This window comes from Scomber japonicus, chromosome 22, assembly GCF_027409825.1.
Source record: "Scomber japonicus isolate fScoJap1 chromosome 22, fScoJap1.pri, whole genome shotgun sequence".
Taxonomy (NCBI): domain Eukaryota; kingdom Metazoa; phylum Chordata; class Actinopteri; order Scombriformes; family Scombridae; genus Scomber; species Scomber japonicus.
The window spans coordinates 15,942,479-15,967,144 of record NC_070599.1 but is presented as its reverse complement, the minus strand read 5'-3'; positions in this window follow the sequence as shown (position 1 = coordinate 15,967,144).

The window sequence follows — 24,666 nt, the reverse complement described above, 5'->3', positions numbered from 1 at the left end:
TGTATTCATTCAGGTGCAATCCCACGGGCACAAAGCACACTTGGAGGCAGCAGAAAATGAAATACAAAAACAGTTGTGGTAAGGCATATTTTGCTTTGATTTTAACCTCACTGGTTTTTGGCATGTTCAACATATGAAACAAATAAAAACACATTCAGTGGATACTTTTAAACAATGAAGTTTGAGTTTTGACCCAGAACCATGGGCAGAGGCTGAAGGCATCCCTGGGGTTTCAGAGAGGAATTCATAGAAGTTTTTCCAGTACATCTTGATTATAGTAACTTGAACATGCACATGCCAATTTTCTAACAGAGTATGACTGACCATTACTAAGAAAAGGGTCAGTTCACCTCACAACTTAACCCAGAAATAATGCCCAGTGTAAGCCCAGAGTCAGGGTGAATAACTGTACAATCTAATATGATCATATTGTGTTCCCAGATATAGTGTAAAGAACACAGTCCACATATAGAGGAATAAAACAGACAATGGTACAGTAAATGGTGTACAAGGGGTTACAAATGAGAAAGGCAGACCTTAAAATGAAATTACTGGAACACCAATTAGAGGTGGAGTCATGGCCAATGGTTGGAACAACATAAACTTCTTGTATTTATACAGAACAAATAAGACATAATAACATGAACTTTGATTGATTTGACTGCTAGGAAATGGTGGGTTTATCAAAAAAAGTGAATTTGGCAGATTATATGTTTCTGACAGCTCTTCCATCCTGGACACCTGCAGGGTGGATAGGATGTCGTTTTCCTCTAATGGCTGCAATATTATTGAGATCAACACATGCCACAATAATGTCGAATGCTCTTTCTGGGGTGATCTGACCTTAGTCTACACAGGCACTGGAACTGAGCTATGAGCATGCTGATTGTCATCTCAAACCTGGCTCAAGTCCTACATTGGGCCATATTGTAACGCTGCTGTAGGCCAGGTTCAGGGTAAGGGTATGGGGTCAACAGACAAGGTTGTCAGGGGGGTAATGTGATGTATGCACACATACACTTTAATTTACTGAAGGGGGAGTGACTGGGATTTATGTGCCATCAAAGCAGCCCATCACAATGGGAAACGCTGAAAAATGAAGAAATACTGACATTAGCTTTAAATGAGTGATTTCTATATTGAACAGTCACCTGCAAATCAATGGTATTCCTCTTTGATTGTCATTAAAAGTTTGTGCACAGGGAACACTACAAAAATCTACAATAGGCATTTAAGTGTAGGGCACACTTTTCTAACTGTCCTTCAAACTCTTACCTTTCCATTATGCACAGCAACGACAATGCTAAAGCATCCCAAAGCATGTATAATGTAAGGAGGATTGGTCCAAGGACCAACCTCTGAGGGACTCCACATCGCAGGGGAGCTTAGGAGGACATACAATTATTAATATAAACATTAAAATATCTATTAATCAAATAATAATGAAATCAGTTTAAAGCTGCACCAGAAATACCAACCCAGTTAAGCAACCTGGCATGGCATAACCGATGGTATCAAAGGCAGCAGTTATATTGAGTAAACTAAGGATGGAATATTCACCTTTTCCTGCATGCACAAGAATGTCCTTGGTCAGCTATAGGAATGCAGTCTCAGTAATATGCTCGTTGCAGAAGCCAGATTGAAATTTGTCAAAGATGTTATGACCCCCAGGCAACTTCAGGAGTTGGTCTGTAGTGACTTTTTCTAGGATAGTACTAAACAGAAACTTTCGGTTGTGTTTATTACTATTAATCAAGCCAGAAAAGCAGGTAGCTCGTATATCTTTAATAGTTTGGCACAGTTTAATCAGTAACTTCTTAATATAGAGATGGTGAACTTCAAGTTTAGATTTTTTCCAACTATATGCATCTTTCCTATATTGCCGTCTATGCTCATGTTCTTATTGATCCAAAGGGGTGTATTAATAACTGGGACAGCCTTGGGAGTGTATGGAGCAAAAAAGTCAAGGGCTGATGTACACAATTGATTGAATCATCTAACTAGGTCATTAATATTGGCGAAATGAGGAGGGCAGTTGGCCAGAAAAAGTAGTGGGAGAACGTGACTGCAGACTGCTCATTAAAGATGCAAGTGGATAATACCTCTGAGTTACTGTAGTAAGTAGTAAAGATGTATCAAAGGTAATACATTTGCGGTCAGAGACAAAATCAAACTTATTCAGGGAATTAAGAGACATGTTCAGAGTAAAAACTAAATCAAGAGTGTGCCAGCAGTTATGTGTGAAGCCAGAGATATGTTGCACAAGGTTAAAAGATTTAGTAATGTTTAAAAAAATCTGTGGAAAATTAGTTAAAAAGATTGTCAACATTAATGTTAAAGTCACCAAGTATAATAGCCCTATAAAACTTAAGCACCAGAGAGGGCAGTAACTCAGAGAATTCATTTTGAAAACCCATATTTGAATTGGGTGGTTGTTAAATGATTACACAGCAAATTGGGTTATCACGCACAATTTTAAAAGTTGTGATTTTATAACTCTTGTTTCATATTTCAAAATTGATAGTGACATTTGGTAATGGTTTATTTCAACTAATTACTTTTTTATGTTTTAATCTCCCTCTTGCCTCAAAAAATAGAAGAGCAGCCTCCTCTTTTTCTCAGGGCAAGTCCCCCCCTGAATTGTAAATATAAGAAAATTAGTGAATGCGACAACATCACATGAACATTTAATTCAAACAAACCTAATTGTACAAGTGTTTCTTGTGTAAGGCCCTTTTGTCAGTCAATGTGCACATAAATGAGTTGGGATTGTGACTATAGAGTGTGGGTATTCTTTGATCTTCCAGAGGAGAAACTGCATAAAAAATACCTACACCGTGCTATACTTTATTTCATATGCACAACATACAACCACAGCAGTTTAAAAAGGCCACATCACATGACATTGCAGCTCCTCTCCATCACAGATGACTGCATTATTATGCTACAAATTGAAACTGACTATTGCATTGCCCTGGGCACACAGGCCCATCCTGGCCGTGGCATGGTCATTTTCAGGAGTTGGAATTCCATCTTGTCTCCTGATGAAGAGCTTTGTATGGACCGTCTGCGCTCAGGGTCTGGACAAGTAAAACTCTGATTGCATGGTGGATAGAGCACATGTGCAACCAGTGAAGTGGCACCCTGCTGGAGCTAAGTGGCACTTAAACATGCGATGCATCTGAGGGGTCTGGCTGCACACCCAGAACTGCTATGATGCACAAGATTGGCTTGTTGGAGGACACAGAAGCAAACAAACGAGAAAGACTGAAGCACAGGGTGGTAAAGAGGAAAGACATGTTTGTAATGATGATAAAATCAAGACAGATTTTCTCTTTGAAGCATTGTGATCGTGAACATTGTGTTTCTGGCCAAAGAGATGCAGGGACGGCTTGTCTTTGGATGATTGCATGTGTGTTTATGTGTGTTGGGACAGATGGTGTCTGTGGGGGTGGCGGTTGATAAAGTGTGTATCTGCCCAGTAATGATAGTATTAGCTGGGAGAGCTGCAGGTGGCTCCTCATGATGTTTGCCCACTAAACTGCTGACTTGTGTCCCTGGGTTAAAAGAGACAGTAGTTATCAACAGTACTGGTGAGTAGCTAACGCACCACTAGATAAGTGTTTTACTATTGTTATTGTTTTCCCTCTCTCACTCATATTCTTTATCTCTGTGTATACACTGCTTTATTAAAGAGAGAACTTTAAAGATCCAAAAGAACTGGTCACTTTTTAGAGACTGCAGCTGCACTGTGTATTGATTTGACATAAAAAGTGAACTTTGGATTGACCCGAGGGTGAATAAATGATGGAAAAAGATGTTTTCCTGGCTAATAGAATGAAAAAGCAGCTCATTTGTAGTCATGCATCCATCCATTCCTCCTTTTAACAATCAGTCAAGCACTTCAAGCAGCATTAGGTGAGGTGCAGAGGCAAGAAAGTATGCAGGATATGAACTTCTTTCTTAGGCTTTCATTTTTCTATTTAAGTCATTTGTCTTTTTGGCACCCTTTTGAATGTGGCCATTTGAAATAGGTATTAGCAATTTCGCCTTAGGACGTGATCAGATGACACTACTTTACTTGAAGCATATTGATGCCTATAGCCCTGTTTGGGACTGTCTCATCCAATGCATGGAAGACTCATAGTAGCAGCTGTGCATTGCACTTTCACCAGGGTGGGGTGATTAATAAGACATACATTTACCATACCAACCAGTAACGGTTAAGACCCACCGAAGAAAACACATTCATTTTCTAAGGGACACAAGCAAATCACTTCACAAGGCAATGTGAGTTTCCAGGCAACAAAATTTGCAAAATTCAACCTAATGCAAATTAGGGTAATAATTGCCAGAAGATGATGCAGTGAAGCTGACAAAGTGGTTTTGTGGTGGAAGATGAAGCTATGGGAAAATGTCTGTATGTGATGATGTTGCCTTTTCAAGAATTCCCCTTTTATCTGCCCCTTCCTGACCTACTTACAAGGGCAAGGACAAAATTGATGAGGATTGGCACAAAGTAGTGCAAATTGTCTGAGAAAGCAGTGAGTTTTTTATTTACACAATGCTTACTAAGAAATGCTAATGCTACAGGCTAAAGACATAGCTCAAAGTATTGTTAAAACATTAAGTAAACAATTCATGACTTCTTGGACATGATGAACTTCATTCCCCCCATTCATTCACTGACATAGTACTGGACTTTATAGCTCTATGGATGGAGGGTAGATGAAGAGAGCCAGACTGAAGACCTCAGTGTGGCTACCTGCTGTTGCTGTAAATAGGTTGGGTGAAGGGGGTCTTTGACCTGAATGATAAAAAGCATATGATATAAATCTCAATATAGACTGTGGTGAGGCCAATGCAGGACAGGGTAGTGAGCATGGGAAGCACACGAGGAACATGTAAGCTTCAGTGAACATGAAAATATCATCGATTTATATAAAGCAAAGAACAAATGGGGTCATCTTTAAATAACATTGTATTTCACATACTTCTTTAAAAGACGAAGGGTTCTGCAACCTATTTGACAAGTCTTACACTTAGAATACTATGATATTTTTCCCTGCTTGCCATTAATCTTAGCCCTTGCATCCCTTCCTCAACCATCAGAACTGTTACATAATTATAGTCAATTTGTGGTTTTTGCTGGGAGGAAGGAGTCAAAAGTCAGCTCAGTACTGTGCAGAGGTTGCTGCAGAATGCTCAAAGTTCGAATCTATTTCTTGCCAACACAGTGAACTTGTGTCAGCCTTAAGACTTTTGGGCAGTGGTCTGTGGTGAAGAAAAGACCAAAGGCAAACTTGTGTGATGCAGTAAGTACAATGAACACATTGGTAATTCCCTTTATATCTATATTACTGTCTGTTCTTGGAGTCTGAGCTTGGAGGATTGCTTTGCTTTTCATTCTCTAAAGAAATTGTACCAGAATGTTATATGACTGCTCAAAGCAAGGTAATTACTGTCACTGACCACAACTACGCTGATATGCCTGTTGGCCTTGCATGTGTGTGTATTCATCATGTTCATGACTGCATGGAAATGAAGTTGGCCTCATGTCGTCAAACTGCGGTTGATGGCTCCAGGTACATTGTGGAAATTATCTGGTTTGTGTAGGCAATTTGCTCTAGAGCACATGAGTGGGAGTGAATTAAAGAAATGTCCAACCAATATTATGAGGGAGAGAAAAGAGATAGAGACTAAGTTGGCCTATGCATGAAAACAGATGCCTGAGAAAGTAGATGTTGGAAGATACATTTACATAACCTGGGTTGAAAAAAAAAATACAGTAGTGAGGTAGAATGGGGAGGGAGGGGGGTTGAAGGGTAGAGGAGTGGGGAGATTAAGTAATTATCCTTTCAAGCCTAATTTGAGGTGCTGTTTGAAATTAACCTATGCAAATGAAGTGGCTAAATCACATTGAGCACCACAGTGACTCATACTCTACAGGAGCAAGATTGGTTTTACATCTTATCGCAACATTATCAAATGCACATGCTGAACTGGAAGAAAATATTCATACTTTTTATTGGCATAATGCAGTTTTCATATCCAATGTACCAGCTACATCACATGCTAATATGCTAGTTTTCTCTCGTGTAAAATACTACAACAGTGTCTAGCATTTGAATAATAACTGGGGTGTGGCCGGCACATTCAAACCAACGCTAGTTGTTAATAATCAGGATACAAGATATCAAACAAATACCTTTCTTCACTAATGACTTCACGTATCTTCATCAGTGTTAAGGTACTGTAAATAAATCATTATTTTTCATATTAGAATTCAATATAAAACATGTACAGGTATCCTTTATCTTAATCATTTCACAACAATGGGTCAAAGGAGCTATGTATACTAATAAAAAACCCAATTGTTGTAAGAGTTTCCAAATGCCCAGAATCAGACCAAATGGATCAAATATTGATTTTGAAGATAGCCATTTCGTGGGGTTGTGTGACCTCAAAACAATTTATCCACACTTTTACTGCTGCAACAGTAGTGACAGAGTAGGCTAGATAGGAAGCCAGACACCGAATCGGAATAATAAAACTTCCATCATACGAATAAAACAGACCGATAAAGAAACCATCTATTTACGTAGCCTACTGACACATGATATATGAGCACAAAAATCAAAGAGAATGACCAAATCAACTAAATTTGAGCAAGTGAACAACATGTGCTGCTACTACAGTGATTACAGTAGACTAAAGGCACTCGTTCAGATTTGATTGGGCTGCCGTAATTACTGTCTTAACAGTGCAACTTCATTTTAAAAGGCAGATTCATTTGTAAACAAAGAAAAGTTATGTTATTTTTCAATTGATAGTTACTAACTATATTGTGCGTCATATCTGCCTCCCTCATAAAACATAATTTTAAGTATTTTAAATCTGGCATAATACATGGGAACTTCAACTCAACTCATCAATGTTTTTTTCCAGATACAGCAGGAAGACTTTTGAAAATCACTATACATCACATTCCCAGCAGTAAATTACAGACAAAGTTAACAACTAGTTGGTAAACAAAGTAGAGTATTAGCTGGTAAATAGCCAGACACTTCCCCTCAGGAGTTGAGCGAAAACAAGAAAGGGAAAAGTGAACATTGGACAAATAAATTCTAATGTTGCTCTGCGTTAGCTGGATGTGTAAATAGGCACTTTGCTAAAAAACTTGCTATATTAGGTGAAAATATGTCAATGTTATGTTAAAAGCAGGCGGAGAGTTCCGGTCCTCTGAAATGAAGCCAACGCGGAAGTAACTTAGAGCTGCATTCTATCAAAAGGCCACCAGGTGGCGACCATTTTTTGTTCAAAAGGACTTCCGTCTCTATACAAGTCAATGGGGAATTCACCAACTTCTCACTTGATTTCTAACCTCAGTAAATGTTTTCAAAATGTGTTTATGGTCTCAATCGCTAGTTTAAAGCCTTCTTCAATGCAGTCTGGTGTTCATTTGCGAAATTTTGGCCTCCCTGATCACTTATGGTTTTAGGGTGACGTTCTACACGGTTAGAACGATCTGGTTGTCTGGTGAAATGCTTCTATTTGTAAAATTAAGCCTGGACAGTAGGAAGTAAAGTCCTCATTAAGAACTTCAGAGAAAAATCATATTTCAGTTATACCACACGTTTCAAGCAGTAGTACATCAAATAACATCACAGCACAATCCTTAAACTGGCAATTACTGTGACCTTCTGTAATGACCTACAACAGTGCAGGATTCCCCCAGTGCATCTGCGCGTGTACGAGGGGAAAAGATGAAGTGAGGCACATGTGTTTAACTGGCGGAGATGAAATTAAAAATGGTGATTTCCCTGTCGACTGCTCCCTCTAAGCAGCTGCTTGCTTCTCTTTATGGTGAACGTGTCATTATTTATTTAATAAAAGCATTTAAATTTTTTTTTTTGTTATCATGCTTTCTCACTCCTCTGTGCACAGCTACTTGCCAACTCTCTGCAATTACTCAAGCTTGCACTCATCTATTCCTGCTTATTTCTATTCAGATTTACTCAGCTGTGGTCTGTTCTTTCTCTCTGTCCACAGATTTAAAATCAGATTTATCAAGTTTATTTATCAGAAAAACAATCAAAAACACTGGGGCAATATGCACAGGGACTTAATGTTTCACCAGCTAAGGTGCACATCATACAGTCACAACTGGACTTCTCATTTCACACAAGGCGAAACAATCAACTGACAGTGCAAATCAATCAACATTTATGTACTTACTACAGTATCACTCTATGCATCCACACAGCATGCGCATGGCTGCAGCTTTAGAAAGGGATGAATGGACATTATGAAGAGCTTGCTTGGGATCATCTTGCGATCTAAATGCAAATTTAGGAAGGGTGTGAAAGCACTGAGGAAGTTATTACCTACATGGCTGGCTTTGATGAACAGCTCACGGCGTTTGAGGCAAATACCAAAGCGGAGGATTGCATCCATATGATTAAGATGATTAATTACTCTTTTAAATGTATTCCTTTTTTTTTTTTTTTTTTTTTTTTTACACCTCCTTCAACCTCAAGCAATCACAGGAGGTGTGTGCAAAACCCGTGATGCTACTTGTTTGAAAGTGTGTCGTGAATTCAACTGTGGCAGTTGGCACAAGCATGGGGAAAGCATGTAATCAGAACAGATGTAGTGAAGCCAAACCCATGTATTAAGCTAAGGCGAGGATATAGAGTTTATTCTGGAACCAAATGTAATGTTGAAGCTTATATGAATGTTGAGTAGGCTTTGAAAGATCAAGTAAACCTCTGGTCCATTAAAAATGCTCATTAAAAAGAAACATTAAATGCTCTGAAAAAAGTATTATTGAAAACGGTGATACACTTGCATAGGAAATCGTGTAGTCATACCTCTCTTTGAATCTCTCCCAAAAAATGTTTGAACCTGTACCCATTTATGTAAAAGCCTCTAATTTGTGTCACTACTTTGCAATGATTCCCAAGGACATTTCCAGAGACAGTCCAAAACATATGCTGATGTGACATCACTCGGTGACAAACCCACTGAAAGATAAACTCTTAAAAACACACTTTCCGAAATAAAAGTCACCTTCAGAGGGGGAAAATACTGAGTGAGTGAAATGAAAGCAATTTTTCTCCTTTTGAAATGTAAATGCGCAGCGATTTGCTGAATACCTTTGAAGAAATCATGTTATTAAGAATCAGGTGTCGCTATGCAGCCACCATTGATATGGAGTTCATAATCTTAAATGAAATATATTTCTTCCTCTTGCAATTTCTTTACCCTTTTCACTTCTTCCTAAGTGGAGAGCAGGCTTTGTGTGAAAAGGTCATATGGCTTTCATGGAGCTCGCTCTCACCTACTGACAGGCGAATGTCACCACTTTCCTTTAAACTTAGTAAAGATTCTTTTTACAAATCTACATGTTCTGAAACATTTCTGTGTGGTGTTTTTTTGAAGTGTTTAGTCTTACAAGGCATGAAAACTACATGCTACATGCAGTGCAACACATAAATGTCATTTTGAGAACATCCATAGTGATGGAGAAACTGTATGATTTGTTTTGGTGCTCATAAATGTACATAATGCAGCCATTGTGATGCTGGCTATAAGGCACTGCTGACAAGGATACAAGTGATACAAGGGGATATGATACTGATACTTTCCAGACATGAGAATGTGAAATGATATGTGTCACGTGGAAATCTGTGTGTGAGATGAAACACTGCACACTGAGGGCATTTATTAACATTAGATCACAACACTGATTCCAGACTGAGAGGATATTAATCACTCTCTTTTATCTTGTTCCTTTTTCTAATTAACAATGTCATGAGCAATTTTAATCAGGTCAAATTAACACAATAGGAATCAATTAGTAAAAGTGAAACTTGCGCAGGCCAGTAAAACCTAAAAGATTAAACAACCAAACAAATAAACCGCACTACACATATCTCTCTCATTTATGTATAATAAATGCACAGTTTAGATGAGTATTACTACTAGACATGCTAGCGACTCTGTGAGGCTGCAAGTACTTTAGCGAAATGCATGCTACCATGCTAAAATGCAAAAATTTAACCTCATGATCACGCCAAATGAAGCATTACTGTCTCATCAAAGTTAAGGGTCATTCATGCTTTCCCTGTCTGCAGTCAGCTGTAGTCTTTCTGACGTGCACTCTGTTCCATGTCTTTGTTTGGAGGTCTGTGGACACAGACATGTGCTGCTAGCAAACAGGCTTGCAGTGTGATCACTTTCGGAGTTATAAAATCTACTCTGTGAGTATTACAGACTGCTCGTTGTTTTCTGATTAGCCTTTAAATGCAATATTACGTTACTCCAACTGGGGTGGATTGATTGTATTTTATTGTCTCACCGAAACTTTCAGCAACATACCAAGCCAGTCTCATGTACTGATTTACACAGGAATGTCAGTCTGAATGCAGCTGAGTTCTGTATGTTGCTGAACAAGACAAAGTTGAAAAAGAAAAAGTGACAATTTAATGAGAATTGGAATACAGTACATACATACAGTAGGCAAAACAGATTTGATTTTCTAGCATGTGTGCAGATTACGTGCTTGCTATGTGTACAGTCCACATTGTCTACAGTGGGGCCAAACAGGCCCTCACAGATACGGAAAGTATGAATTGATCTTTGCATTTCACTCGGAGGCGAACGTGACTATCATTGCCAAATATCACAACAATATGCTGTGTCCAATAACTGCTGAGACATTTCACTCAAAACCGCAAATGTCAACCTCATGGCGGCACAACATCCTGACATTGCTAACATCTTCAAATCTCTCAAGTCATGAAGCTAAAGTGGCTTAAACAAAAAACAGAGATAAAGTTTATGTTCTTTTAGAAAATATTTTGCTTTCTTTCTACATATTTCACGTCTTCAAAATACAAAATAACAAAAAAATGCACTTAGGTGCAAAGGGGCATAGTGCATGACTGCATACTGTGAAAACTGTAATTTAGCAAATGGTGTCAAAGCTTTCTTTTTCACAGTCCAACTGTGTTCGTATTCCCACCATGGAGTTGCATTTGTCATAAAAACTACTACGATTCCATTGAGATGAAACTGGAGCAGATTGGATGACTTATTCTGTTTGTTCACAGCAAAACAAGGTTTCAAAATTCACTTATCTGTGACTCAGGGGTACTCAAGTGTTGTCTTTTTTTCTGGTCTGGTGAATGTGGATATCACAGTGGTTGTTGTAACTACGTAGCTCATGTCATAGAAGGCAGTTGTGAGGGAGCTTTGTGGTTGATTGGCCTTGGGATTGCTATGCTGCTATGGAACACACTTTGGAGGCAATCACATTGTTTGTTGAAATGCACTAGAAGTGTAAAGTGTATGAAAGTACCATGTTGAATTCTTCATATTTTTAAGGACTGCAGGACTGAAGGGGATACACTACATCACACACACAGGTGAGCCACAGCATGTTAGCCTCTTATCATACTTAATACAGGCATTGGGGCACCTGCTTCTAATTTATGTGCAGCATTATGACATTAATGTGTGGAGGCTTTGGAGTTGCTGAATGGTTAAATACTTGATTAATAAAATAATATAATTATTACTGGATTATTGGGTAATTGTCTTTTTTTGTTTAGTTTTTTTAAGGTTTTGTGAACAATTATGTACTTGTTTTTAAAGTTTAACAGCACATAGCATAATGTAAATGGGGGAGATAGAAAATAAGATAAGAGAAAAAAAACCCAGCCCCAAAACAAACAAATAAATAGTAAGAATGTTGCTTGTGTGCAAAGCCTGTGCTTTGAAGTTAACAGACCAAACATGAACAATCATTAAAGCGCCACTGCAATTGTGATAATTGCACAATTTGGGCATTTTTACATAAACATATTAAAAAATACATTCTCCACTGTATTTGATAGTTAAAGAAATGGCGGAAAGCAGAACAAAAGAGGAAGAAAAGCTATTTAAGTGGGAGCTGTATGTTACAGCCTAGGATTTTAAGCAATAGCAGGGTGGATGAGTAATTTATGACATTTTTCAAGTAATTTGTGTGCTTCTGCTGAAAGCTATTACTTAAAAATAGGCATACCGGGCTCTTTCAGAGGGAAAAGAAAGTTACAATTGTATTTTTGAATATAGCAATATGAATAATACACTTATTATTTTTGCGCTTGATGCAGCAGAGTACCTTCACTTACAGTGAAAACCATTATAACGTCTGGACTATTTATAAAACATAATACTAAGCTTTACAATTGCTGCCACCACCCACGCGCATGCACAAAACTGCTAATCCCAGTGAAACAATGTTCCCTTAAATCCCAGTTTAACTGGGCCTTCTGAAAACTGGACTTGTGTCACTACAATTTACACTTACAGTTTGGAACTGTTAAAGAACTCGCCCAGACTGAAGCTCATTGCTTTGCTGTGACCTCCATTCCAGCTTTTCCTTTCTACGCTCCCACATGCAATCCATTTTTCATGCCGGCTCTGTATTGTTTCAGCCCATTTGATTTTTTTCTCCTCTGGAGAAGAGGTGTGTTGTTTTTTCAGGGAAAAAGCAATGTGTGCTATAGCCTGCTGAGCCCAGGCAGTTGGTTGGGTACACCATGTGCTTGCTGAGCACTGGTGCCGTCTGGCATGGATGTTAGCAGTTATCACTACCAATGGTCGATTTGCTTCAGTGGGTCTTTCAAACTTCTTTATTCCCTTGTCACAAATACTTCTGTATGTATGTCTCTGCACATTCAACTACTCGGAAATAAGGAAGAAAAAGAAAAGAAGAAAAAGCAATATGTACTGAATTAGTTGCTGCTGAGTGTTCCTTAGTTGCAAACATCAAATTTAAGACTATAACAAACTTCCTAGTTGTTACCTCAAAGTACCTCAACTAGTGCGAAATCTTAAGAACATCCATGAAGTTTGTTCCTATGGTTGCCCCGGTGCAAGGCAAAGAAATAAAAGCATTTCAGCGAGTAGAAATCAAACATGTGGGCTTTATAGCTGCTATTGAACATCAAGCTGAAAGGTATAAGGGAGCGTCTGCTTGCCTTTATCACTAATGGGCCCCAAACTGCAGCGCTTAGACTGAATATGAATGTACCTCTGGTGAATTATTAATGTTGTGGTGCGCTTCGTATTCTGCCTGGCACTTCCAGAGGTGATCCACCTCCCACGCGGATTGGAAGCTGTCACCCGTAATTGGAGAAATCACGACAGCACGGAGTTAAGTGCTCCACAGTCCCCGGGTGAAGAATCTGACGGTGCACACTGTAGCACCAAGAGGTGGAAACATTTGCCTATATGAGTTTTTCATGCTGATTTTTTCTCTATATATATCTTTCTGTCTCTATCCTTGAATCTGTTTCACTGTGCATATATGTATATTTAACTTAATAATAATAATAATAATAATAATGATGTTAATAATAATGATAATAATCAATTTTATTTGTCCAGCACCTTTCATACAAGAAACGCAACTCAAAGTGCTTTACCACAAATAAATTACATACACCAAGAACTTCACATGAAGAAAAAAATAATAATAAAAAGAAATATGTATAATATATCAACATGAAATGGAATATGAAACCCACTGAAAAGTAATGATAAAACAAAATATTACAAATATATAAAATACATAAAACACTTTAAAAAGAAGCAGCAGTGCATAAGTGCAATTTAACGCCTGAATCAGGAAAGTGAGCTGGCCAAAGTAAAAAAAATATTTAGCTGGCTTCTCTGATATCAATCAGTGGTGTGTTGCATAGTTTTGAGACATAATTGAAAAAGGCTGAATACCCAATTTTCTTTCAGTTGTTGCTGTGAACTTCCAATAAACCAGCAGCAGCTGATTGCAGTGTTCTTGAAGGCAAATAGTTAACAAGGGAGTTGGTAATGTAGCTTGGTCCTAGTGCATTAAGGGCCTTTTTCTTAGTTTATAATTGTATTGTTGTATGTGTATATATATATGTATGTGTGTGTGTGTGTGTGTGTGTGTGTGTGTGTGTGTGTGTGTGTATGTATGTGTATATATGTATATATAGGTATATATGTTGTATACATTTGTCTTTTTCTATATCACTATTCTTGAGCTGCTGTAGCAATGAATTTTCCCCACTGTGGGATCAATACATTTGTCTTATCTTATCGTATCTTATCTTATCTCATCTTATCTTATCTTATCTTATCTTATCTTACATAAGGAGAAGAACCTTAAAGTGAATTTCAAATGTTACAGGAAGCCAGTGCAGTGCAGAATGTGTCAGTGTTTCAGCATCTTAAATGGTCGTACCTTAGCTGTTTGTTAAGGTGGAAAAATTATGTGTTTCGACACCTTGTTAATGTGGGCCCTGACGTTTAGATCTGAATCTAAAATGACAAGAATGTTTATAATCTCAGATTTAATCCAAGTAGTTAATTTTACCAGATAGTATTTTAGTTTTGTCCTCATTTAACCTTATGAATTGTTGCTCATCCATTCATTTGTAACCAGAAGGTAAGTTTTAAAAGAATTTATGGTTTCAGAGTCACTTGGTTCAACTGAGATATACAGATGTTTGTTATCCGTGTTACTATGGGAACATATGTTGTGCTATCTGATGATGTCACCAAGTCAGAGCATGTATAGTGAGAATAATAACGCACCATGGTAGCTCCCTTGTGGAACCCCAAAGCAGTTGTCATGTTCCTCAGACACATCATCTCCAAGACTGACATAAAAACTTTCTCCCTTTGATGTTGAACCAGATTAATACACTGTCAGAAAGACCAGCTGAAGCTTCAAGACAATTGATTAGGATATCATGGTGAAACGTATCAAACGCTGCACTTAGATCTAAGAGGATAAGAACTAAGACCTTATTTTCATCAGGGTTTAGTCTGAGGTCGATGGTTTAAAAAAAAAAGAAGTTAGAGCAGTTTCAGTGCTGCAGTGTGTTCTGAAGCCTGACTTAAATTCCTCCAGGATATTGTTTTCCTTAAGAAAGGATAGAGATCTTAGTAATGAATGGAAGTTTTGATATTGGCTAACAGCTGGTAAGTGCATTACCATCTATGTTGGGTTTAACAACTGTTTTGAAGAGATGTATTCATAATCTTTAGGACATGACTTGAAACACTGTTGAATACTTGCTTTTAAAAAAATGCTGTAGGGACAAGGTCAATACATGAGGTGGAGGAGTAACATACACTGACAGTTTTGCAAAGCTCAGTTAATGTAATACAGGTGAATTTTCCTATGGTTACATCATTTTTACAGCATTTTGCTGAGATCATCTGTGTTGACATCAGCAGTAATACTGGCTCTAATTGAGGTTATTTTCTTATTGGGGAACAATGTGAGTTCATCACATTTTGATGCAGAGAACAAGGGGGGTGCTGGGGGCAGTGTTGAGTTGTTCATCAGTAATGGAGAATAATATTCTTGGGTAATTCTGTCTTGCCAGGCATACTGCTTTTTTCTATAGACAGTTGTGGCTTCTGTGAGTCCATTTTTTCTCCATTTTCTTTTAGCTGGACAAATTCTCCTGATCTCATTAACACTGCTATTGTTTAATCACGGAGAAATAGTGGAGCAACAGCGGTTAAAGCAGATGACAAGATGTTGAAATTTTCAACCATGTCATTTAAACAGCAATCATCACAGTATGGCTCAAATGATCTCATAATGTTAAATAACTCTGCTTTAGCCTCACCATGTAGAAATTCCCTTTTAGTCTTTGTAAAGGTTAATATGGCATCAAAAACACACAGCGATGGTCAGAAATTAGCCCTGTTGCCAAGTCTAGAGTGTTACCATACTAATGAGGGCATTGATGAGTTCAAACCTATCACGTATGTGCAAGCTTCATAGCCTTGGAGTCATTCTTTTTTAATAATATGAATCAGGTCTCATCATGTCTTATCATATTTAGTGATACCAAATGAGATCAACTCAGAGAATTCCTGTAGAAATAGTGATGAATGTCTTTGTGGTCAATATAATGAGATGATAAGTGCTGATAGTTCAAAAGCAAGATATTCAAACGATGTAAATTCACCCATGTCAATGTCATTACACACAAACTGTCTGCAGAAAACAGCCCCTCCTTTCCAGTTTTGTCTGATTGATAAGAATGATAGTTTAGATGATGTCAGTGTTGCTGTACCAGTAGTGCTCAGGTCTCAACTAAAAATGTACAGTGCAAATTCTTTTCACTTATCAGATCATTAACCAAGAAGGATTTGTTGGCCAATAATCTGACATTACAAAGAGCTCATTTCAGCTGTGGGGATTCTGTGACAGGAAAGCATGCTGGTTTCAGCTGAACACTGACAAATTAATTTTAGGTGAAAAAACAATCTTATTCATTAATCATTCTCTAACATCACACAAATGTATTCAGGATGTTACATTCACAAAGTCATGAATACATTTTGAATTTTGTTCAAGAAATACTTATGAAGTCTGTCAGACAACAGCGTTCAGTCAGTGCTCACTGATCAAGATAAGTTGGAGTGACTTTCAGCATGACCTTTGACCCTGACCACTACCCAGGCATTCCACTGAACGTATCCCGCAAACCGTGTGAGTTGAAGCGCATCTGATGAAAAAACATGGTAATATCACAGAGGGCACCATACATAAAGACTCAGTGGTACATTTTTTTGACAGAGTGACAACTCTGTGCTAAGTGTGTATATCCTGGGTCCTGCAGAGTGCCCAGGGCACCGTCAAACAGACAGCTCGTAGCACCCGTGTGTCCCAAAGATAGAGGCAAAGTTGTTGGCACTGCGAGGAGTTTTGGTTGTATTGCCCCCAGAACAAAGGGATCTGTCACTTTTTATGACAGGAGCAAGATTGCAGTGTTTCATCTTGGACCAACTATGGCATCTATGATCCATGGTGAAATTCTGGCAGATCCATCTCAGTTACAGCATCCATGGCTCTTGTAGGCCCATCTGTCTGTCAGAGGAGACCATGTTGATTGGGAGAGACAAAGCTTATGTTGACACGTTCAGGCCAGTGCAGGTCATGTGTGAACTGGTGACAAGGTCAGAAGATGAAATCCGCCAGGGTGCCGTCTGGAAACTGAGAAGCAGTGTTCTCAGAGCGATAAGTGAAGCTTGATGTGGTGTCTAAATTTGATAAGAATCCAAAACTGGGGCACGGATTTTGCTCTGCCTCACAGGAGTACACACTTTTGTCAAGAGGAATCCTGTGCAGTCTGCTTTTAGCTCCACAATTAGAACTTAATCACTATAATCCATTCATTGGATCATGATGCTACTGCTTCGTGATAAACCATCTGTGTGAGAAGGTGCCTCTGTGTTAAATTTAAAGTTCACCTTCCACTGCTTGCAAATCTACTTACTTATTGTGGTGGCTTATTTCTCACACATTTACCTACCATGTGTATTTTTATATTCTTATCAAATTCCCTTTTAACCATACGTTTGGCTTAAATCTAGTAGATTCTATTCCCACCAATTATATAAAAAATATTATATCAATACATGCAGTATTTTCATACAGTACCATAGTGCAAACACACTGACCCTAAGGGCAAACATTGCATTTAATTTCCTCTTTTAGAAAAAAGGTTCAATATTTGAACGGATCTAAGAGATAAGATTGTATGCTGTCCCCTGAAATGCAAATTCAAAAGACATGAAAGGAAATGAAAAAAAGTGTGTGCCACTACCATTTCAGCTGGAAAAACAATGAGAATATATGCAACCAATTTAATGATGTGTAGAAAATGTAAGCAGGCTGCACTACAAATGTACATATTAGTACACACAGCACATTTGAATGAGTAGCTATACATGTTTGCATAATACTATGGTGACCACATTTCATTCTATATACATATTTATTATCTTATGTGTCCTGCTGCTTGAGTGGTCTAACGTTTCTTTTTAATCACTAGAGACAACAAAAAAGCAAGTTTACATTGGTATGTGTATGATTATACAGTAGCTAATTAAGTTGCAAACATCTTAAAAACATAATCCAGTGTCGGAGTCCCTGGTCATATAACTTAAGGCGATTTTCAGATATGGGTTAAAATATCTTCTCTTCTATGGTTCTTGCTGGTACCTCAGCCACATATGGGCAGTTAACTAGAAAATCTAAACAACTCGTGCAGCAGTGGCAAATAGCTGTACATCAGAGAGGCAGTGGCACCTTTCCTATCTTTCCTGCTCAGTATGTCAAAACTCCCATGAGATTTGGTTGGTGCGTCTAATGGCGAAGCCTCATGGGAGCCTTGATAGTGGTTGTTGATTGCTTCTATTACAAAACAATTGTATTATAGTAATTGTCATAATATCTTTGTCAACAAAAGACAACTCTCAAGTACAGCAGTGAAAAGAAATCCCCAGTATCATATTGTAGCTTTTCATGAGGAATGGTGTAAAGAAACCTCTTTGCAATAACACACTGAGGAACATATGGCTAATGGAGCAAAATTTAGCTTTTATTTCATCATTGTTCATTTCTTTTCTTCTCTTTATTTCAACTTCTTAGCACTTCTTTGGTTAATTGTGAGGATCTAGTTGACTGCTAGAATATTCTTTTTCCATCTCTGTTAGTTTTCCACTAGAACCACACTATCCTGTTAAATTCAAAAGTAAAGTCAGCACTAACTGTGACTAAAGGTTGAGAGTACTCTGACTTTGTTCAGTTGCACCATCTCTACTTATGCTACACCTTAACTCAGATGACAGCAATAAAAACACTGTCACAGATAGGGACGTTTCACCTTGTGCAACATTTGAGAAATATGGGAGAAAAAGACACTACTGACAGAAAGTAAGAGACCTTCAATATACCCTTTTATTAACAAGGAAAAAATAACACATGGTGTATTACTAACACATAATACAATGCTTATTTGTCTGTTTATAGATCAATTTGTTTATACTTTAATAGATATATGAAATCAATACTAGTTACTAGTTTCCATTTCAAATGAATGCGTTATAATGAGTTTCTCTTATCTAATGTAAACAATGATAACTGAACAGTTAGCTCAATATCTTATGCTCATGTCATCATTAATGTAAAGGCATGCAGTCTGCCACAGGAAATGTTCTTCTGGTGTAAATATGGAATAAAATTGTCCTCCGGCTATTCTAACATTATTCCCTACTATTTTTCTCATCTTTCCCCGTGAAAACTAGTTAATAAGAAATTACTTACACTCGCTTGGGGAGGTTTAAATGTTTTTCATTGTTAATTTTCCAAAGTGTTTTGAGAGGTTAATGTGAAATTTTGAGGATATAAAATCCTTTCTAAACCCTGTTGAATAACTTTTAAAGTGCATGCTTAATTAGCCAAAAATGTGAATGTTCTACTGTGTTCTGAAAAGCTGAAATATATGAGATAGAAAGTTCTCACCTAGAAGCAATAACATGCCAATTGATTGTCATTGGCCAGTATGATTCAAAAGTTTGGAATTTTTTTTTTTTTTTTACTAGTCTGCCCCGGGTCATACCACATTTAAAATGCTTTATGGCATAGTATAGACATTTCTGATGGGATGGCTATGTATCTATGATTACCTATAACACATTATGGCCAAAATAAATCTAGCCTCAAAATATATATAGCTTGGCTTACAACATCCTTGTCATTGTATCGTATAAATCTATAATGCATGATGATATATCCTGATATTTTCTGATGGAGTTGTCATTAGAATGATGTGTTTCATAATGAAAAAGTTCCACCAGTGATGTTAAAAATTATAACTAAACTGTTGGACGTAAAGACATTAGAGGGGACTGAAAGTATAACTATTACTCAAAGTATAAGTCATAGTGTTTCTTATTCTCTCTTCTGTAATAGATTCAAATGAATTCAGCCTCACCAAGAGAGACTGACAGAGTTAAGTTGCTGGGTACGACACCCCTGTTCCGCTCATCTCTATACAAATTCAACTGTACACATTTGTCACAACATCAACATTAATCTGAATAGGCCAGTGGGGGAGGCGTTGACATGTAGCTTATGGTAGTTGTTTCCCTGAAAAAAAGTATTGTTAATGTCTCCCACACACACCTTGGGTTTCGAGCAGTATTAATTCCTTCAAACTGTAGTGATAAGGAAGGCCCAGCAACAATGGCCTGAGTCTATATTTATGCCATTATAGTCTGTTGTATAGTAGGAGTGCATCATTTTGTTGTCATGTAACAATCAATCCCCCATACCCCACTTTGTTAGCATATGTGAATCGCATAAGATATTCACCAGACCTTGTCTTTTCTAATTTGTCTTTTCATATCACAAAGGAAGAAACCTTTTTTTCTATTATGACTAACAATAAATGTGTTACATGCTCAAAGCAGGAAGATTGCAGTGTAGGAGGACAAGAGGAAGGCTGGAAATAGAAAGTTTGAAAATGAGACTATATAAAGTAAAGTAAGGAAAGTGGCAGCACAGAGGTCCCGGACCAGAGTGTTCCTCAGCTCAGGGTCAGCAATGCTAAAAGTTCGATCACCCGTAGAGCGCAGCTTTGCAAGAGTGTGGGAGAGACAAAGTGTTTAGGAAGGGATGTTAGGGCTGCTGGAGGTTGCAAATCCTTTTTTTCTTGGATCGAGTGCAAATAAAGATGCTTGAATCGCCCAGACAACTGTTTGTCAGCATTTTTTTGGCTTTCTGGCAGCGTCAGATGAAGAAAGAGTTGATAGAGAAAGAAGAAGGTGAATACATAAAAGACAGAAGCATCAGCATTGGTTTTGAATCACCTATTGATCTTGGCAGTCTGACAATCCCTCTCATCCTTGACAGTCTTTTTCTCTCTCCCAACTGAAATCCAGTTTTTGCCCATGTCAGCAGAAAGGGTAGAAGCGTGGCTTTGGGTTGATGACGAGTCAACCTGAACCTGAGTCACATGATGTTCTTTGTTTTGGCATGAGGTTGAATACAGTGTAGTTCCCTGCGGCAGAGCCAAAGCAGTTGAAGCAATAGCTGAGATGCACAAACCAGAGAATAGTGTCAATCCTTTCAACTATTGAAAAGAAAGAAAAACGTGTATTTCGTAAAATTGATCTTATATGTCTTGTGGTGGGGTTGTGGTAGTTACAACATAGTAGTAACTATACCAATTCACTTCTGTGTGTCTGAGAGGATTTTTTAGAATGAAGAACAATGGGAAGCACATTTTGGACTTAAAAATGACAAATTCTGGCTTATAGTACTGTCACCTTTTTCATGACATACGTCCAAAGTGGTGTGACCTTTTCAATGACGTACATGATCTTTCTCTGTTTGTAAAATACAAACCGAGAAGAAAAACATGGCAAAACTGACATTTGCCCAAGCTCTGAAAGGTTCAGTGTTATGGGATGCAACAGGTTACACGTCTTAAGTTCTGGTAGTTCTTGACACTTTATGTTTGAATTTCAAGATGGACATTTGTGTCATGTTCATGAACTCTTTCTCATGTTTTCCTTTTCCATTGTCCGCTTTGTACTGGGAATCCTGACTTTAAAATATGAAAATTCGATTTCCAGTTGACGTGCTTGGCTTTAAGACCTTGGCTAAAAAAGTCAGTGACCATTTCTATCGGTTCGGACCATTTCTAACCCTAATCCTGCTACTGCGCTCATTACTAGTACAAATAAAACTGTTGTAAGTAAAAAGCCAATACATACTTTATGAAAGCACCTGTTCAATAAGCATGAACATGTAGATAAGCTAGCCTTTCAACTGCTTTGCTTGCCATGTCCCATCCACTGCCAGTATATGTTTTACACAATCACAGCATGCTGGTTAAGCTAACAACACGAAAGCTGTCTGATCTGAGTGTTACGTAGCTTAAAAGTTGGGCAAATTCTTGTAAACTTAGCTGCTGCCTAAGACAAATCAACCCCTCCCCTCTCTACTGGTGGTACCTGCAGGCGGTAAATCAGCAGCAGAGGGAGAAGGGCGGAGGACAGGAGGAAAGACTGAGAAAGCGAGAGCAGCCTTGAATCGGATTGTGGTGACAGATGGGTTGAAATTGTACGTTGTGTGTAGATTGTGTTTCACAGACGATCTGGCAACTTAGGTTTTGTCAGACAAACATACAAAACGTATGGATCCGCGTGTATGACGATTATTCATAATAAAGTTTGTGAGACATGCACATTAGGGAGAAACAAACGAAACAGAAGCACAGCAGGAAAGAGGGTGAAAATACAGGAGAAAGTTATTATAAAATCCAAATTCATCATATTTTTATTGCATTCTTTTGGTCTTGGGTGTGAGAATGATTTGGTTCAAAGCATATTAAATTAGATGAAAAAAAATCACAGGAGCAGCATGGCCTGTTCAGTCAGCACTGTGTTAGCTGCACTGCATATGTTATGCACTGTAGATATAATACGTCTTGTACACCAAAAGTAAAATGTACATTATGGTCTGGTGGTTACAAGGGTGAACAATGTCCTACACTGACTGCTAATAACTACTCTGTACATTGGTTAGAAACCCTGGTGTTGAGACAAAGCTAATGGTTGGATAGTCTTTTTATGTCCCTTACAGTATTTCTGTCCAGTTACAGCACATTGCTATTGTATGTGTATGAATCTAAATATTCATGAGAATAGCACATTTTGCACTTTTACACATTAAATGATAAGCTAAAAGTAGTTCAACTGTTCATTTTCTACATGATGATTACTATCTCTTGGTTTGAGATAGTACAGAGTGTTACGATGGGGTCACACAAATCTGCAACAATTGACAGTACCATGATTAAACTGTAGAAATAGATCATAAAAATGTTGCTGAAGCCATATGGTAATTAATTTGACTGCTGTGTTTGCACCATAATGCATAGTAACAATAAAACATGAAATGCTACTTTTAAAAAAGTTGGAAAGAAAAAGGATTAATGAGGCCTGGTAATCTGACATCTCCAGCGTAGAGGCAGAACACAGAGTTATAGCTGACCAGCCTGATGTGTGTGAGAAGTTAGTGTTCGATTTAATGAAAGTAAACACAGTGGATGCTCTGGCATGCTCTTCCCAAATCAGAGGCTGAAGATTTATCAACATATGTGCTCTGCTGCTTCAAATGGCTGCAGGGATTTAATGAACTGATGGAGAGGTTTTTCATGCAGTAGAGTATAGCTATACACAGCAGCTTGAATAACAATCATTCATATTGACGCTTTTGTTGCCCCATTTTTGATGCCAATTTAAGGCCAGAAAAAAAGCAAAATTAAAATCGTGATAAATGCTCAGGATTTAACCCAGGAGCAGTGATTGAAAACTAAACCAGCCAAAACAAGTCAATATTTGCTACAGTAGCTATCCTTAACTAGTCTTACATTAAAGTAACAACAGTTTCAGAGTAATTCAGTCATGCAGTTGCCTATAAAGACGGAAAATGTGAGGTAGTGTCTTTTTTCAGAAGCTGCATCAAAGTAAAAAAACTACCTAATGTGACAGAAACAATCTTTCGGAAACATTTATTTGATGTACTTTCTATATATTTTTTTAGTTCGGCTTATCCGCTAACATTGGAAGGGGCAGGGTTTATGGCCTTTACAGCTACTAGCCACCAGGAGGTGCAATAGAGACTTATTTTGGCTTCATTTCTGAGGAGCTGTCATGTTGTCCATCTTAAAAACTCAAATGCTTGTGCTGGTCATTGTGCAACTGTGTTTAAAAATATTCAGAATCAGAATCATTTTTATTGGCCAAGTACATTCACACATACAAGGAATTTGACTCCATTTAGTGGCTCTCAATGTATTTACACAGACAAAAAACACAACAATCTTCAGAAATATACACAACATACTTTATATTTACTGGTTACTTTATATACATATAGTGGGTTCAGCTATGTACAGTATATATAGCCTGTTCAGATAAACAGTTATCATACAGTTTATTATTCCTGATTATTGAACTGTAATCTGAAAAGACCCCAGTCAAAACAAGCCAAATGTTGCATTTGTAACATATTTCTCTTGAGTTTGACAAACAGAGATTACATTGTTGAACTGAAGCATTTGTGATAGCTGAAGTGGTATTTCATCAAGGGTTATACTTCTGAAGAGACAGTTACAGACTTGGAGCACATGTGCTTAGTTCCAGCGTGGGATGTTGCATGTCATCCTCTTCAGCCCGTCTTAATGAACACACTGCTACACTGAGTAAGTAGCTCAACTCCGATTGTTTTTCTTGGGAGTTTTCTATTAGGGCCTGTGTAGAAAAGATTCTTCAAGGACTCCTATACTGAAATACCCATACGTGGTAGGTGACTGTACATCCAGTGGAGCCATTTCATTGTTTACAAAAATAGCAGCAAGGGACTCATATGCATGGTCTTGTTCATAGCAAGCAAAACCTCTTTGCTTCATCAGGGTTTGCAGTGTCCTCACAATCAGTACTGGATTCATAATGCACTTTGAGCTCTACTGTAACTGTCCTTCATGGGACTCATTTGAATCAAATTGGCATGATGTGATAAAACGTATTGAGTATGGTGGCCGTCTTTCCTTTTCTGCCATTAAGCCAAACTTTAAGTTTACTACATGAGACGACTAATGGTCAGGTTGTTGTTGCATTTGTTGTGCTCCCGAGAGAGACAGAGAAAAATAAACTATTGATTTTGGTCAACTTGTTAGTGTCACCAACATGCCGGACCGAGTGTATTTCCAATCGATACTTCATCAAAAACAAAATTAAAGATTA